Source organism: Vidua chalybeata, chromosome 2 (genome assembly GCF_026979565.1).
Source record: "Vidua chalybeata isolate OUT-0048 chromosome 2, bVidCha1 merged haplotype, whole genome shotgun sequence".
Taxonomy (NCBI): domain Eukaryota; kingdom Metazoa; phylum Chordata; class Aves; order Passeriformes; family Viduidae; genus Vidua; species Vidua chalybeata.
In genome coordinates, this window is record NC_071531.1 from 48,534,223 (window position 1) to 48,552,777 (window position 18,555).

An 18,555-nucleotide genomic window follows, 5' to 3' on the forward strand; every position below is an offset into this window, starting at 1 on the left:
AATTGAAATATTGAAATGTATGTGTAATAAATCCCTGAAATAAGTAGCTTTCCTCAGGATTTTCTATGCCAACCCTTCAATCAAAAATAAATATCTAAATAAATGCATTCAAAATCTCTAAATTCTGTAAATTGTAATAACTGTGACATAAGTCATGCATTATCCAGATCCCAGTTTAAGGTCTTCCATTTTATACTATTTTTATATTGTTTCAATCTTGCCAGACTTACTATAAGAGAACAAGTTTTTCTTGGTGCACAAAAGCACAAAGGCACAAAATATCACACAGGAAAAAATAATATTCATGCTGTGCTATAAAATCTTCCTCCAAATCTAACTCACATTTTGAAAAGTGTTTTTGCTGTAGCAGTCTGTTAGGATAATCTCAACTATTATGGGAATAGAGTGAGATATTTGACTCCCCTGATTCAGTGAAAGGATTAATCAGCTTTATCTCTCCATGAAGTCATTATACAATTAATCCAATTTAAGATTCTTGCAGTGTCTTGATATTGTTGTAGCATGCTGAGAACTCCAATTTTCCAGGCTGGCAAAAGAATTAGGTGCTAATTCATTGCATGCCAGTTCCCAGGTATGCTCTTTAAATCACTGTCTTTGAATATTTTATGCAAAATGAACAAAGGGGAGAATGTAATCTCTTGAGCAGGAATTTGGCATGCTCTTCATATTTAGTAGCTAAATTTGCCATTGCACACCTGAAGATCTCTCAAACAGAAGAACTGAGAGAGAACCTTCCAGCAGTGCACAGAATTCGGAGCCAGAAACCTCATAAATAGCATTTGCAATACCACATTGTAGCTTCTGCCCTGATTCTGACCTTTATTACACAGATGTTGGTCAAGTAAGTTAAAGTTCAGATGGCACTATTAATAAAAGTCCGGTGCTCCTACTTATGATTAAGTAGATTTATAGCAATTTTGGGTAACTACGTGTCATGTAATCTCTTTCAGAAAACATTTGTTATCAGCAATAATATAATAAGTGGTGTAAACTATGTGTAGTACAGCTAAGGAACAAACTGATCAGAGGATTCGTGGTGAACCTGACAATCACTGGGCAGGAAAATTCAGAATTATTTAAGAGACTGGAAAATAAAGAAAGGGAGGAGAAAAAATGGTTAATAAAATAAGTTTGCATAGATGGAAAGTCTCCTTATCTTCCACACTCTTGACTGTTACTTTCTTCCCATATATTTTTCTTGCAAATCATGCTCTTTTAGCACTCAGCTGAATGAAATATGAATCCAAGGTTGTCTGCAGTTTATCACAGGCATCTGTGATTTTTTGACCAGATTATAAGCGGGTTAAGTCCTGTCTCATACTCAAGTCAAGGTATTTGTTATTTATTTCAGTAGACTTAATACTCTGAATGTCTAATTTATATGTTTACATCATTTCTAAAATAGACACAAATTTTTGATGATGTTTAAATTTTCTTGTTTTATATTGAATTTGCTACAAGGTTTAGGGTCTCCTTGTCACCCAAAAGAACAACTTTTCTGTAAGAAGTAGAACAGATTCATATTTCCTGGAAATAGTGTCCAGTTTCTATTTGAAAAGTTAGTTTATTTTGCTATATTCAGAAATGAGAAAACAAATTTGCCAGAAGTTTTCTCTTCTGATCGATTACAAGTTTATTGATCCTTGTTGCATTGTCTTTTTACCTTACAAATGTTTTAATACATGAAGACTCACAAATTCTGCATTGCTTTATGAAATGCTGCTGAAAACACATGGCTTAACATTGCAAAAACATACAAAATTAAGATCATTAATAGCAGCATGCTTTATATTAAATCAAATCCACAAGACATATTTCCCACTGAAGTGTACTTTTTAAAAAGAAATTACTTATGAAATTCAACCTAAACATAAAAGTAGTTAGACTGAGAGGCGTTCCTTCATTAGGATAGCACAGAAATTCTATATACTGTAGCGTTGCGTTCTTTTCCCTGATCCTAGGCAGCTCTGGGGAGCCCGGCTAAGGGTGCTGTTTCTCGGTCAGACCGGGTGCCGTATGGCCTGGGCACTGTGGCGTTCAGCACACCAGGGTGGGGCTGGCCAGGCTCTGTAACCAGCGCTGGGACGAGGCAAAGAGGCGAAGGAATGTCCACCCTGTCCTGAGTGGCTGGAGAGCTTTTATTGTCTGCCCCCAGCGCCCGCATGGACAGAAATGGCAGCGAACAAAGGAATGCATGGGGCTTTATAGGGGGCGGGCAGACAGGGGCGGAAGCCCCCTCACCCAATGGAGACAGGCAACGGGGGAGTGACGTAGACTGTGGCAACCAATAGGGACACGACAGGGGTATGTACAGAATTCCGGGACGAAAAGGAACACAGGGATGGGGTAACAGACATAGAACTCTCAGGAGTGAACAGGGGGGTAGTTACAGGACTGGCATGGGGATGCTCCAATGGTAAGTGTCCCGGAGCGGACCACCATGGGGGGAACATGGGGAGTGCACAGGGGTACACAGAACCGGCTAACTAACATTTATCAGAACCCCTAATCTGAACCCAAACTTGGGATGCAACAATATACGAACAAATAGAACTGTAATTAGTAAGGAAAGAATGTCAAACTTGCTGGGCTTCCATCTAGTAACTGCTCCTCCAGGAGTGGATTCTGTTGAGATGGATTTGAAAGGTTTTCTAGCATTCTCTAAAGAGATCAAAATTCATGGATTAGTTAAACAACCAAGTCAAAAGCTGATCATATAACCTGTCAAACCCTTTGTCTGAGAAGATAGTAAAGCTCTGATAGTAATTCATTTTTAGAGGAAGCTTAGACTCCCCCAGCCCTTTAACTGGAAAGTGATAACACAATAAGAGCTTACATTGCCCCACCTGCACTTCCATATTTAGGCAGCATGGAATAAGGTCAGCTTTGTTCATATAGGTGGACCATATACTTTTGCATTCTAACCATGAAAAGCCTGGCAGCCTTAAGAACTAAATCAAGACACACAAATAATGTTTCTGTGTAAGCTGTAATCAAAGACTGAAAATCCCTAGCTGAGATCTAAGCAAAGAAACATATGTTCAGATTGTTGTTCTTAAGAGGATTTTCATGAAACAATATGATAACATTTGGTATAAGGAGTATCAGAATTACTGTGCTGCAGTCCATACCAATCCTTTTAAATGTCTTAGGTGTTTGCCTACTCCTCAGTCTGATGCAGGTTAAATTGCATGTGGAAGTCATCCTACCCAGTTTAATAATAGTTAACAGAAATTGCAGCTTCAGAGAATGATCCAGATCACCTAACACACCTGTCCAAATTTCCTACAATAGTTTGTGGAAATTTTAAAGCACATATGAAAATCAGCATAAAGCAAAGCTGCTTTCCCAATAGAGGTATTTCTTTTGCCCGACTACAGACACTTCTACATGATGATATTGCTTCCACTTCAGTTAAGCCTCTGCTTCTGTCAGAGAGCTGAAATATTCAATATAGGTGCCTCTTTCTCATTCTCATAACAGCAGCCCATCAGAGGACTGTACTATTTGTTTTCAATGTGGTGAATATGTCTGGAACTACACCTAGAGAGAAAAACATTCCCCATTTATAAGCCATTGCCCAAAATACCAGGGAACAACAAAATTTCAATAAGAACATTCTCTCCTCTTAGCACTAGGCTACCAAATGACAATGTATATTTACTATAGTGACGTAATCCCGCTTCAAGAAGGGGTCACCTGCTATACCTTATGGCCTACTAATCAGGACACTCTCCAGCATTTTGGGGATGAGGATTCAATACCCTGCTCAGACTAAATCAAGTCAAAGGTTATCTAATTCCTTTATTACTGTTCATACTTCTTAATTATTACACACTCTTTCCATAAAACAGTAGAACATTTCCATAAAACATTTTAGGACATTGTCAGAGTTCAGTTACTTGTATACCTATTCCTGGATCACAATTCATTTGTTGGCAGTGTTTAAAGGCCATCCCTCAAGAACTTTTAAGCAGTCACACTGATTGCCTTTAAGCATCCTAGAGATATTCCATCTTTGTAGGGAAGTATCTGATGAAAGTTGTCATATAAAGAATGAAGCAGTCTTTAAAAACTGTTGACTATAGCTGAAATGGAAATCACATGACTGTGTACTCCATCTCTACTTAAACCAACTAGATACCATCTACAGCTGTTTTGCATTCCAGTGGCTTTCACAATTTGAGAGGTTTGTGGATTTTTTCCCTGTGAAACATCTGGCCTTTGAATATATATTATTATTCCTCTTTGGAAATGAACTATTAAAATGCAAGATATATTTATCCACAGGAAAAATATATCCACACTAGTAACAAACAGTACACATCTGTCAAATCTGTATGCTGCTGTCCCACACTGTCTTGCTAGATAGCTAAATCTGGTTATGTAAGTGTCTTCTGTGATTCCTGGACCTTCCTGAGTAGAAGTCTATCAAATTTAAATTTAATAGTTTCTTGAACATTTAAATTTTAAGAAAATGTTTAAATATTAGTTAGTGGGTCATTGGGACTTGTCCTTTCATTTCAGACTTCTGTCATGTCTTGATAATTGACTACACACTTGTTTATACAGGTTCTTCTTCCTGTGTTTTGACATTTTCTAACCCACTACTAAACCTGCAAGTGATTCAGGAAAACATATCAATTCTCCTGTCACTTTTTTTCTGTGCTGACGTTATTTTGGCATTTCCTTTTCCATAGTCTCTTGCCAGAGTTTTCAGTCAGTCTATGGCCTTTACTTGTACCCCTGACCACTGCACCTTCATTTAAGTGCTGGCAAATCAAGGACAAACAAGAAAAAGTTTTTCAATTCAGATTTTTTTAATTAATATTGCCTTTGTAACTGCAAAGAGTTTGAGGAACATATATCTATAGTTCACTTTTTTATCAATTCATTCAACCACTAAATAATCTAAGTTCTTATCAGGTAACTGGCAAAAGTACTATCTTGAAACACTTCAAGAATGAAAGACTAAGTAAAAGATTGTACAAGCTTAATTCATCACATAAAAGAACAAAAAATATAATCGATCATATTTCTGGACCACATTTCATCAGTTTCCTCAATTCTGAGGGAATGAGAGCTTTAGTGAAGTAAAACATTCCAGTAATGCTAAACAAAGATCTAAAAAAAAAAAAGAAGAAAAAAGGAAAAAAGTATTTTTAAGTTTCTTTAAGGAATTCACTTGCATTCTTTTTGGCCTGTAAAGTGCTTCATACTTTGTACAATATCTAGCAAAAAATTCAGAGCACCAGATTCTCTTACTAATAAGGAAAGCAACGATAAAAATTCCTGAAGGAGCATTTTATATTGTGCAAACTGTGACCAAGAAGTGTCAGGACTGAAAACACCATAGGCTATGCCAACCTGATGATCTGCAGAGATAAATAACTGCAGAGTCCACAGCTTTGGCTAGCCTGGGGACAATGTCATGCATATTGTATCCAGGACTTAAGCTACCAGCTTCCTTTTGAACTGGGCTATCAGGGAGAACTCCAACACATTCAGAACCAAAGCAGAAATCCCTGTGTGATCATTACGTGGTCTAGACATGCCTCTAATGGTCAGCAGCACTGAAGTTTCAACTTAGATAATTTTGTTTTGTTTTGTTTTTTGGGCTTCAGACAGGTATCATTTTAATTTTTTTGTATGTTTCATAACAGACCCTCTGCAATAGTAGCAGGGATAATGATTTTAGACCGAAAGGGGGTCAATTTAGATTACATATAAGAAAGAAACTTTTTAACAATTAAAAACAGAGTGGTGAAACACTGGAACAGGTTGTCCAGAGAGGTGGTAGATTTTCCATCCCCGGAAACATTCAAGGTCAAGGTTGAACGGGGCAGGATGTGATTTCAAATTAGACACATATTTCATAGCTTGACATAAAAACACTCACATATCTTAAAAGACGAAGTCCCAGATTCCTATGCCTGTGTGTTTTTCTCTTTTGCTGAGACACCTATTGGTTTTCAATTTCATATTTCCTTCTTCTCTTTCCTGCTAAATGATTCATAGTTTTTCCAGCGATATTCCTATCATTTTTCTGCTGAACTGCAGCTAAATACTGACTGGTTTCAAACAGAGGTATCTAAGTCTACAGGTATTAGTAGTAATGCACTACGGCAATTGCAATTTTCACACGGAGATCTTAAACGGATTTTAGGGACACAGAGATATCTAGGATGAATAAAGAACCAGCATTTGATGAAGACTTACTCCTCCCTTCATGAGTGTTTCAAAGAGCCTCCTAGCTCACTTCAGGAGCCTTTGGGAATCTCCTCCACCAGATTCTAGATAAAATCTATTTTTATACTTGATTTGCTAAAATCAGTCTCTGAAATACTTAATACAGAATTCAGCATTTCATATCACATAATATTGATTACAGAACATTGTAATATAATGTAATATAATTAAAATTAAATCATACCACATAATATAGCTTTTGCTTGAAAATTCCTTTATAGGTCTGAAGGTACTATGTGGGTAATAAAAAATACCCTCTGATTTCTAGGTAAAAAGTATTCTAGCTGGTAGCTGTCGGTGCAGAATGTAAACTATCACTTCACAGAATCAGCAAATGGTTGAGGTTAGAAAGGAACTCTGGAGATCATCTGGTCCAAACCCCCATCACCTGCTCCAGTTGCATCCATCTGGATGGCAGTGACCAAGAGTCATCCTTGCACAAAGGTGTTTGTATGGAGCCGGTTCACCTTCACTCCCTAGAACTGGGCTCAGATTTTTTGAGAAGTGAATCCATCCCAATTAAAAGACCTCAGAGAACCACCTGCTTCATGATAACTTCCTTCAAGTCAATGCCTGGTGTCCACAGGCACTAAATAACTAAAAAAAAAACTAAATCACTTCAGTCGTGTTTGCATCAATGAGATTATTAAAAACATGTATACAAATATATAAATATACAACCACATACAAATAAATGCATTTGAAGACTGTGTGTGTGTTTTTAGATTACTAAAGTGTATGCAGCACTAATGATTGTTTCTTTCATGTTAACCATCAGTGGTTTCCCTGAAAATGAGCCTCACAAGAAGATGAAACAAGAGGATGGTGAAAAAGGTTCCTAACATTATCAATTTTCTCTCTTTATATTTACAGTTTTAAAATATTGATATTTTTTCTTTCGCATTTAAAAACCCAGCAAAGGATATTGGATAAATTCCAAGATATCTCTAACCTCTACTCTAACAAATCATGTCTATAATGTTCCTCTTGGAATCCAGAAAATATAATCATACTGCCTAGAAAAATCTTTAACACTGGACCTGACACATCACAAATCAAAATCAGAAACTCTTTGCAAGTTCAAATGTTGGTGACGACCAAAAAACCCCCAAAAACCCAATACATCTTTGCCTGATATGCACCAGAAAGATTATCTTTTCACAGACAATTTCGGCAATGAAGCCATTAATTGGAGGCTCAAGCTTTACTTGATGAAAGGAAATGTCAAGATAGAAGAAAATATCAAAAGAAGTCAGCAGGTCTTTTAAGTTTATGCATTCATGAAGTATAAGAAATTATCTCTCTACTTTGAAGTATGGACTAGGATACAGAAAATTTAAAATAACTAAGTAATAGTTCTGGCAGAAATGGGAACAAATAAATGGACTGTGATTTATTGCTCTATTAATGCAAGTATGAAATCAAACCAGACTAAAAAAAAAAATTATTTTTCTGTTGCTACATTATGAAGAGTAATAATTCACTCAGTCTGCTCAGACAAATGTTTTAAAGTACCCACAATGGAAAAGAGTGAGGATCTCACTAGATACTTAATATTGCATACCCCCAACACATATTATTCCTCTTTTGAAACAATTACTAATCAGAGATTAATAAATTCCCTGTACTTAAGCTGAGGACTAAGAAGGGAAAAATAACACATTGAAGGTCTTAATGATTTTTGATGTCAAGTAAAAACATTATTTTAATAGTTTACTCCTTCAGCAGTGTCTGCACTGAATGCTAATAGAACTTTTTAATACACTTCAACTAGGAGATTTCATAATACAGGAGGGGTTGTTTTGTCTTTGCTTTTAGTCTGGGAAGGTGAAGAAATTACCTGGCATCTCCTTTACATTAATTTGCTTGTATTATTCCACAAGCACAGAAGAGTCTAGAGACACCTATACCAACTCTGATTTCTAAGAGATATTTATAATGAAAAGGTCAAATAACCCATGTCAGTGTCAATCTCTTAAAAAACAGACAGTGCAATGAAGATAATTTTTATTCTTAACTCTAGAACTGGTGCACATCTGGCCTGTGACTGAATTAGAGAATGAAAAAAAAATTCATACTGTAGTCAATACTAACTCAAGTACTCCAACAGAGAGAAATTCTGGCAGCTTCTGTTGTTCCCACCAGTACACCTGCTAATCCTTCATTTTATGAAGAAATAAGAGGCACAGTCAAGCTGAGCACCAAACAACTGCAGTAATCCATATAAGACCAGAATGATCTTTGTAAAAAAAAATATTATTTCATCGAAGTTGGATGTTTACCATTTTTAAATTAATATAATAGAATGGTCTCTTGGGGTTTTTTTATTAAGTATGTTTGAATAGGATCCTTCTCAGCTTACTATCTAGGTGCATGGCAGGTGTTCAACATGAAGAAAGCTCCCTCTATCATCAGTAAAAAATATCAATAGGACAACTTTTGCAAGTAATCTTGGACAAAACTTCTCCAAATAACTTTTTCACTGACTATAAAGAAGCCTAGATTCTCTCTTTAGATTAGATGTTTAATTTCAGTGCAGTTCAAAGCAGGCAAGGTAGGTCAAATCACCTACATAATATGTTTATTAGTTCAATACATCACATACATAATACATGTATTATATACTTATGTGTATATTTAGTCTTTGTACATGTCCATATGTGCGAACACATGGGAGAACATGGGCAGATGAGTGTACACATATGAACTCAAATTACAGAGCATGTACATCCTAACTGCTTTACAGATTTAACATATGTATGTAACTGGAGCACACAAAAATTTATCACTGACTGCTTCAATAGAAACATTCTCTTTAAAAAACAAAATTAATAATTTTATATAATGAATAATCCAAAGCTTTTAGACAAGAGTTTGCCAGTGTACCAAAGAATATTTCCTTTCTGATCTCTCAGTTGTGTAGTTACACATCAGGTGTACTTAATAATTCAGGCACTTAACGCTGAGGCCAGTCAGAGCATGAAATAGAAATAATGCCCCACAAGAGTAAGAAAAAACATGAAATTTCAATCCAGCAGCAATGATATAAAGACTTATTTATGCCTGGTGCCCAGTGAAATCATTTGTATTCATAGAACAATTTTCTTTTTGCCTACATATGCTCCCTAATTGTTGTAATCTATGTTCTCCAAACTCTTCTTGCTAAAGTCAAATCCATCCACTCAATTTTCTCAGGAATCTCTGACCAGTTTTTGGAATCTTTTCTACAGCAATATAAATAGGAGAAACTCCATAAAGAGGATGCAAAAGGAAAGTAAAATGAGGACCCACTGCCATGATGGAATCAAATTTCCAGACATGCTATTAAAACGAGAAACTAATTACCAAATTCTGGAGTCAGATTTTACACTTGGATACATGTACGTAACTCCCACAGGTTTCATTAGGAGCTACTCTTATGTACCAGAGAAGGTAGTTTGACTTATCACATTAAAAAAACTTGTTTTTCAGGTGCAACCAGAAGTTAAACAAGTTAGTCATGCAAATCACATTATGCAAATATTTGGATTAATTACTTTACATATATATATATAAATACCATTTCAGAGTAAGCAGTGAGTCCTATTACACTACTTGCTTTATTGGGGACAGCATTTCTTGCAAATTGTCAAGTCAAAACAGAATGCACAGCAGAACAGCAGAAGAATCATGAGGCAAAATGTAGGAATTATGTGTACTGAGTCATTGAAAAGTAGGGTGACAAGACATTCAGGATTCTAATAATTAATTTCCTCTTCTGCTCCACCAGCTAATAATAATGTAAAGAAGCTAAGAAGTGCTTAGCAATACTGTTACAGACATGATACACAACACAATATTAAATATTCTTTACCAAGAACACCTTGAGTAACTCTCAGTAAAGATATACACAGAATTGCATTGTACATTGATGATGTATGTTGGGAGGTTTACAGCTGTTTGTGCTTCCCATAGCATCAAGCAATTGATATGAATATTTCTTTGGGTAGGATTGTGTTGTATATTCAAGCATGCAAAATAAGGTGAATATCACATTGCACCTGTGAACCATGAATCTAATCTCACGTTATAGACACGGTGTTCAACTTAATTGCCTGAACATAAAGGGTGGTATCTTCTATAACATCCAAGCATAGCTAAGATCCCAGCTATGATGTGGCTGAGAGATATGAGACAGGACATATATGGCACCTAGACCCTTCTAAGTAACAGGAAAAGGACAAAAAGAATATTCTGGACAACTCTGCCAAGGCCTTGGCCAATACACAGACATAATATGCTTCCATAAACAGAAGCATCAAGTCTCATTTAACATTCCAAGGATGCTAAAATATCTGTACACATCTGATGGATGTAGCTCAAGACCGATGGGAGACCTGTGATTTTCCACAAAAGCAGCTGGAGACCACATGGGACACTGACCCTAGGCAGTCTGAAATGGCATCAAATATAGGTATTTAAGCAACTGCATTGTGTCAGATGTGGTCTGGAGATCTGCTGGACTCATCCTAGTGTAGGATCCTGAGGAAGATTCATTTGGCTAAACATAAGTATGATATTTGAGACTCCATCAAGTATTCTAGAAACTTTCACAAGTCAGGCAAAGTATGTGAGGACATCTGAGAGACTTATGCTCCTCTGAGGCAGCAATTTTATACCTCTCTGAGCCTAAAATTACATTAATCCCCTATCAGCAAGCAACCACTTCTTATGTTAGATGTGCTGAAAACCTCAATACTGCCATTATGGACTTCACTGATTATAGTGGGAGGTTGCATTGTATGTGGATTTTTATAATGTAGGCATTTATATTTGGGCAATTGAACATGGAGCTGAAATTAAACCAATTCATTACTAATATAAGAGTTTCCAGTGCATCTGAATTGTTGATAGACAGTTAGACAGGAGTATCACCACTGCAATGCTATGAAACTTGGAAATCAAGGAAGTTAGCACACTCTGCTTTATAATCATGGAAAATGGTACTGAGAAAAATAGCTTTAAAGACATGCAAAAAACACAGAAACACTCTTGAGCCCTTGTTGCATTATGTACAAGTTGTAAAAATGCAAATGTAAAAATTATTTGCATTTCTTTCCTATCATGAATAGTCTTTATCTCTCATTTGTTCTATCTAATGTGTCCCAAAAACCCGACAAATGCTTACATCACAGACAAATAAATATTTGGTCTGTTGCAAATAACTAGTTTACACAATGTTTTATACTGTTTTATACTCATGTAACGTAGCCAAAACCGTAAAAGACTGAGCTGTCTTACCTCTGTCCTTCTGCCAAATAAAAATAAATGGCTTAATTAACATTTAGGCCTCTAAGCATTTTAGTTTGAAGTCATTTTTCACCTGAAACACACCTATCATTATAACTCTTTATTATTTTTTATTTTTTTCTTTTTCACTTTTGCAAGCTTAAGATTGAATACCACAGAATCAATCACCAGAACGTCAGATTTTGCACTTGCTTGTCCCAGAATGCTTCCAAAAAAGGACTAGGGAAGGCAATGCATTTACATTAATGATACATTTATATATCTGAGAACTGAATGAAGCTCAATGTATTTAAAATGAGCAGGACACAGATCTAACAGAACTTCCAAAAGAATCACCTTCCAAGTAAGATTGTTGAGCCTAAATAAGAACTTATATAACAGCTTGAATAAAAGGATCATGAAGAAAATTATTCCAAGGTAACTTTGAATTCTATGTACATTTAAATTTAAATTTAAATCAGTGGAGATTGGTTAAAGGCTCCAGCCAAATCCCGTGTTCAGCCATGCAGAGAACCAGATGCTTATGTGCCAACCATGCAGAGAACCAGATGTTTTCATGTCAACTTGGGAAAGGACTTAGCTTAATAAGAGCATGATGTATGAGGTCACTTAGGGTCTAATAATTTTGCTGGCATGGGACATGAGTATACATCCAGCAGCAATCAGTGTGAAATTAGTGGTATTGTAAATGTGAATTAGTGGTATTTTAAAAGAACAAATAAAAATATTTCACTGTATCTTACTGAGTTCACCATCAGAAGATCCTGACAATTGCTATCTTTTGCTGTTCTTCCCTCCCAATGGAATTCCTGAATTGCAGCCTGCCACAATGACCATTAGGTTACAAGGAACTGCGTGTGCATTTTACGTGTTCTGGAATGCACAAGTGCCTGCAAAGGACCTCTGAACTGGGGGGATTCCTGGGGAATATGTGAGGACCTGTGACATGTCAAGCATGGCACCCCCACACAGGGAACAATACCTAGAGACAAATATCTCCTAAACTGCACCTAGGTCTTATGTGAAGATGCTTGCTTAGTTCCCACAAAGCAGAAGCACATACTCAGCCTTGTGGCCAAGATCCAGGAGTTCTTGGAAAGTTATGTTCTTGGCAATGTAAACTTCACTTGTGTCATATTTAAGACTGCGGTAGCTATTTCATGGAAATAAAGGCTACAAAACACAAAAGTGTGTTCTGAAACAGAAATCCAAATGGAGAAGTTACAAATGTAAAATAAACCACAAAATGGTATGGGGAAAAAACAAAACAAAACAAAACAAAACAAAACAAGCAAAACATAAAGATTTTTCTTTGAATTTTTTTAAAGATTCTTGTCTCTAGCAGGTGAAAGGCCCACTAGAAAAAAAACAGTCTGACTCATCAGGTGCTCTTTGAGAAACAGCCAGAACAAATAAAGATGGCTGATAATGTACAGTAAATGTCATCCACAGATAACATTCAGCCTAAACACACTCTGGAAAGGAAGAAAACTGAAACATGAATATGATTTCTTAGTCAGCCTGACTTAATTATCCATGCCCTCAGAAAACCCACAAAAGATAGTAACTTCCTATGGAAGACTTTTCAAAGAAAAAAGTTTTAAAAATTTTCTGAAGTACTCTTTTCAGAGTACTTCATTGGTTACATTCTAAAATCAAATATATGAAATAAAAATGTTCTGAACCAATACATCTCACAGGTATCATGACAATCCTCCAATCAGGATTAATGATTCAGCATCAAAGTGATTTTGAGGTAGGCAGAAACTCTGTAACTATTTTGTATGGTGTCAATCTGCCCAGGAAGATTTATTTTATCATTTCTGTCTTCCCATATGTAGTTACAGACCTGAAAAGAGCCGATCTGTATGATGATGAGGGAGGGCAACAGCAGTTCCTCCAGACAATCTTTACCTCTCTCAGAACACTGCAGAGATTCATATTGCTGAGCCATGATAAACTGGGCAAACAATGAAAAACTGACAGTCCCCTACAGTTGTTTCAGAACTCAGAGCAGCCATACAGTTAAGTGACCTCTGCTTCTGCCAGGTCACCAAGAGGTAAATAACAAGAGAAAGGCAATAAATGAAGCATTATTGTGCAGACGTTGCCTGTACTGTATCAGTTCTGTGTAAAAATAAAGGTTTCCTGTGTTCTCTTCCTCCATGGTCTCAATTGCATGATTAAGTGAAGCACTATGCTATGCATGGTGTGAGTTAATTTGCCCCAGGCTGAGTACTGGGAGGTTCAAGGGAACAAAAAAAGTTCCCAGAATGATGTGGCTTACTCAGTGAGAGCATGGGTAAACTTCTTTATATCTATGGCCTGGAACATGTTGGCTGAGCAAGTCTCAGTCCTGTGCCTTAAACTGAGAAGAAGGAAGAGGGAAGCCTGGTCCTGCAGATTACCTATCCCTTTTCAAGCCACTTCTCCCCACAGTTTACCCAGGCCATTACTTGCAACACCATCTTTCAGTGACTGCATTTACAGAACTTGGTCTTGCTCATAAAGAGCTAGTTGCATGCCTTGTGGTGGTATTCTCAAGGAAATGTTTAGCCCTTCTCTAGCAAAAAGAAGGCTTAGAAAACTGTGATGTTTTGGTTACATTCTAAAATCAAAATAATGCAGCTATATGAAACACAGAATTTTTAAAAAAATTAACATTTTGGGGGTTTATGCCTTTGATTTCTAGTCAGTCTCATGGATGCTAATTTACAGTTTTTAAATGTTCAATACCCAACATATCATGTTAAAGTAATTTTTGTTCCAGCAAAAAGGTGGTTGGATTGTCAATCAAAATATGAAGCATGGTCAATGTTGACTTGAAACCAGAGTTGAGCATGATCCTAGAAGCCTTTATTCTTTCCAGTAATCCTCACATACATGAACAGCCCCAGTCAGTCAGGATTATCCACTTCAGATGAGTTAGCTACGACTGGCCCATTATCTTCCACATTCTGAATCTCCTCTGGAAAACTCATTAATGCATGGCTTGGCCACATTCCTTTTGAACTTCTTAATTTAAAGCAAGAGGTCTTACAGGTATTTGGATCAGAACTGCACATTATATTTGGAATCTGAAATCTATTCCAGCCAGGTTTTGACATGCAGAGATTAACTGCTTTCATGATCCACTTAGTCCCTCTTCCTCCAAGGATCCAGATCACAATTTATCTTGTGCTTTTCTACTACAAAAGGAATTTCATACATTTAATAGGAACAAAGCAATACATGACTTCCCAGATTCAGGACCGGATTTGAAATAGCCATAGCTTTGAGCTGCAGTCCTGCTTTGTTTGTAACCCTTGCTAATACACAGCACTGGAATACATTTCTCATAAAAGCCAGCACATGCTGCACTTACAGGCTGAATTATGCTATTGGCTACCAATATCATCTTTAGTAGCTACTTTGCACTCAGTTGTCCATTACATATTATGGACACATTGGCAAAGTTGATAAGGTGACAAGTCAGTGAACAGGAAAGGCAAGACTGATGCATAAATGATGGAAGATGTGTAAAGATGCATGTGTTTACAAGAGTAAAGAGGGAGGAAGATGAAGAAAGAGACCACAATAGATAGCATATCTAGAGAATGTGTAGAATATCTGTTAAATGTCTGAGTCTGAAAATATTTTTCCCAACAAGCTTATCTGACATAAGGAGAATTAAGAATTCATTTCATTACGTCTGGCTTTTAACAAAGTATCTGTAACCAAATCAACCCTGGCTTGGGTGGCCAGGCTGCTTTGGTGGTCACTGACTTTCCCATCAGAGACATTTAAGTTCATCTCAGATTAAAGTTTGACCATAATTTTATTATCTGCAACAGCAATCTATTCTCATTCAGACTGCTGATATATCACTCTGAGCATTCTGACTAACAGAGGAGGTCTTGAAAAACAGGCCAAAAAATGCCATGGATGTTTATGTACATCATACCATTCAGCTATTTTACAATGTTGAGATATTTCTATTTATATTTTCATTAGAGATAGGAGGTATTTATATTTTCTTCTAAGAACAGTTGATTAAATAATACTTGTCAACTAAACTTTAAGTTTGCACTGTTTTCAAGGAATAATCTGAGAATTAACTTTTTAAATGTTGAATTAGACTTCCTTGTAAAATGCCAGAAAAACTGCAATGTGACAACTGAGGCCTTTCGAAGGATAGCTGTCCTCAAACTGGAGTCTCAGGGTTTAAAGTTGATTTGATTTTAGTTACTAGTGGAGATAGCCACCAGAAAAGTACAACTTTTCTGCACTTAATCTGGAGAGACTGGCTTATGTGCATAGCACTTGCTTGAACATATTAGGGGCGAAGAGCTGGGATGCCATCCAGCCATGAATTATGTGACTTGCACCAATGTCAGAAATATCTCCTTGTGTCTGCCAGTGTATGGACAAAGACAGAAGTGAGTGACCCAAGCAAATACACCTGAGCCTGTAGTCACACCTTCTTCTCCTTTTTGCTGTGATTGCAGCTCTTACACAGCATCATTCTTACACAGGTATCATTCATGCTTACACCTTTCCTGGGTACATATGGCTCCTTACATGGCAAGTTCAGTTTGGCCCCTCACAGAATGACTTAGTCTTTCCTTACAGACTCCTCTACTCTGAGAAATATTTCACTGTAATTCCTTCCCAGCTGAAAGATTCATTCCATACAGCTGCCAGAAGAATAGCTCTCCATACCTCGACAGACAGAGTCCTTCAAATTGATTGCTTCATAGGGGACTATGCAAGCATCACACAAAAGCCATATTACAGAGTATAAAATTCTTAATTTATAAATCTTTGGTTCTCAATTAGTACTGACACTGTCTCAAGGAAAACATTCCAAATGCAGGGGAGAAAAACCTTAATGAGGGAATTCCAACAGCATTTGTTAGAGCATGCACACCAAAGTCATTGCCTGGCAAAACATGTGAGTACTTCATTTTCTAAATAATTGGTGCTTGGTGAAATATTTGCACACACTTATCACTGTGTCAGAGATGCCAAGGCAAATTGAACGTCTAAGGCATTCCTCAACTGAGATGACAAAGGCCCTCCACTGCGTAATTCACACTGCTGGGGCTTAGTGAAACCTTTTATGTCACATGTCAGACAGACATACTCAAATGTATTTGCTCTGCATGACATTGGTGACATTCCTTCTTGATAGCAATGGACTTTCTCATTTAGGCTGGATCAGCTAGAGTTATGTGAACAGGAAGGATATGAAGCCCATACCACGTGCAGTTTACTATGTGATGCACACACAATCTTTGCTTAAAAAAGCTTTCAAATATTTCTTGTATAAGTGGGTTCATTACCATTTTAGTCTTAAAGGGACACTTCTGCTGTCTTAGTATCTGCCCACAATTAGCAGGCGAAGACCATTTAATCAATACTAAAACACCATGAATATATGACTGGATTTATGATTTTTATTTCATACCACCAGGAATTCTGTTATAAGCAAGAACAAACACCCTTTCCCTTTATCTCCAGCCCATCACTAAGGAAGAGAGCACTCCCTCTGGTATGCTGTAATAGCCCCATGCCATGTCAGATATGCAAAGCAATCATAAATCCACTTTAGCTTGTTAGTTTACTGCTGTTTTCTATCACCAGACAAGCACAAAGCAACTGGAATGTGTCAGTGAATCTGGCCCTAAATCACACTTCTTTGTTTCTTTTCTGAGTGGTATTTTTAAGCTGTGCCAAGTAATAACATTCCAAGACACCCAGGGAAGAGAGTTACAGCACATTCACTGACTTTCTAGCATGTAGAGGAAATGATTCTACTGATTCTCTGTGGAGTTCTCTGGACTGCTTGGCACAGTTTGAGCAAAGCAATATAAGCCTGGCTCAACTGAGTGGTTAAATGGAGTTTACTACAGTAGTATGTATAATTATAATGGTCCTGAAAAAAAGTTCACAAGGATTTGATAATTCAATTTATTTTGTTTTTGGTTTTGTTTCTGTTTTTGTTCTATAAATATATTTCAGAGAATTTGGAAATTGTAGTGGAAAAAAATTTTCTTAAACATTGTCTAGGAGGAATAGGTTTTTTTTCGCTTTCTTACTTTCCTTTTATTTTGAAGAATGCTACAACTGTATTTTACTGCTGTTTTTTAAGAGGAAAACCAGAAATATATAAGCAAGAGTCAAGAAGATAAAATTGCACTATTAACCCAAAGTTAAATTCATATCTGAATCAGGATTACAGGATACAAAAAATTCACATAGAAGATCCAAAGACAGTGGCTGATGAACCTAGAGAGACTTTCTTTCTTTAGCAAGACATGGAAACATATAAAAGTCTCTTTAACCTCGCATTCCTGACTAACTATGTCTGGTTCCATAGTCAGACTAAATGAAATGGTAATTGCTCATCCATTACATTTGACAAGGATGCTGCCGTTATTAAAAAAAAAAATAAAAATTGCTTCATTTGTGTGCCATTCTATTCCAAAGAAAACCTTGAGAGTACACAAATGATTCATGAGACATTGTGGTGATATGAGCACTTCTGTTACCAGGGAATGACTTAAAAACATATGACTCTTATTAAAACTATGGCACTTATATTGTTTTGCTTAATGCAATGGAAAAGAGCAAGAACCTGATTCTGTTTTTCTCAAATCATGCATAACAGCTTGAGTTGCTTTAAATAAATAAGTGGATCAAATTACCTACATAGATTAAGAAAAAATTCTCAAGAAATCAAATAAAATATGCCAACATATAGTCAGTAGCAACTCAAGTAACCTAGGGTATGAGAGAGATTATTTACTGGGAGACAGCTACTACATTTGTTCCTTAACCCTCCAGTCCAGCAGGACTTCAAATGGAGCCAGCAATTAAAGTTAGTTAGGCAATCAAAGATTACATAGAGACAAATGAGGCCATAAAGGGGCCCTGCTCATAAAAAATGTTGAGAATTACAGATTTCTTTTGTGCATATTCTGTTCTTCCACAGAAAAATATACTGCATAGGTA

The 18,555-nt window shown here is 36.6% G+C and overlaps 1 long non-coding RNA gene across 1 annotated transcript; it reads left to right on the forward strand.

Annotated features, from left to right (window-relative positions):
- Positions 1 to 2,371: 2,371 nt before the first annotated feature.
- On the forward strand, positions 2,372 to 6,807 carry LOC128784796 (uncharacterized). Its single transcript, XR_008429622.1, has 2 exons — positions 2,372 to 2,437; positions 6,539 to 6,807. It is a non-coding gene; the product is annotated as an uncharacterized LOC128784796 (long non-coding RNA).
- The last annotated feature ends 11,748 nt before the right edge of the window (positions 6,808 to 18,555 follow it).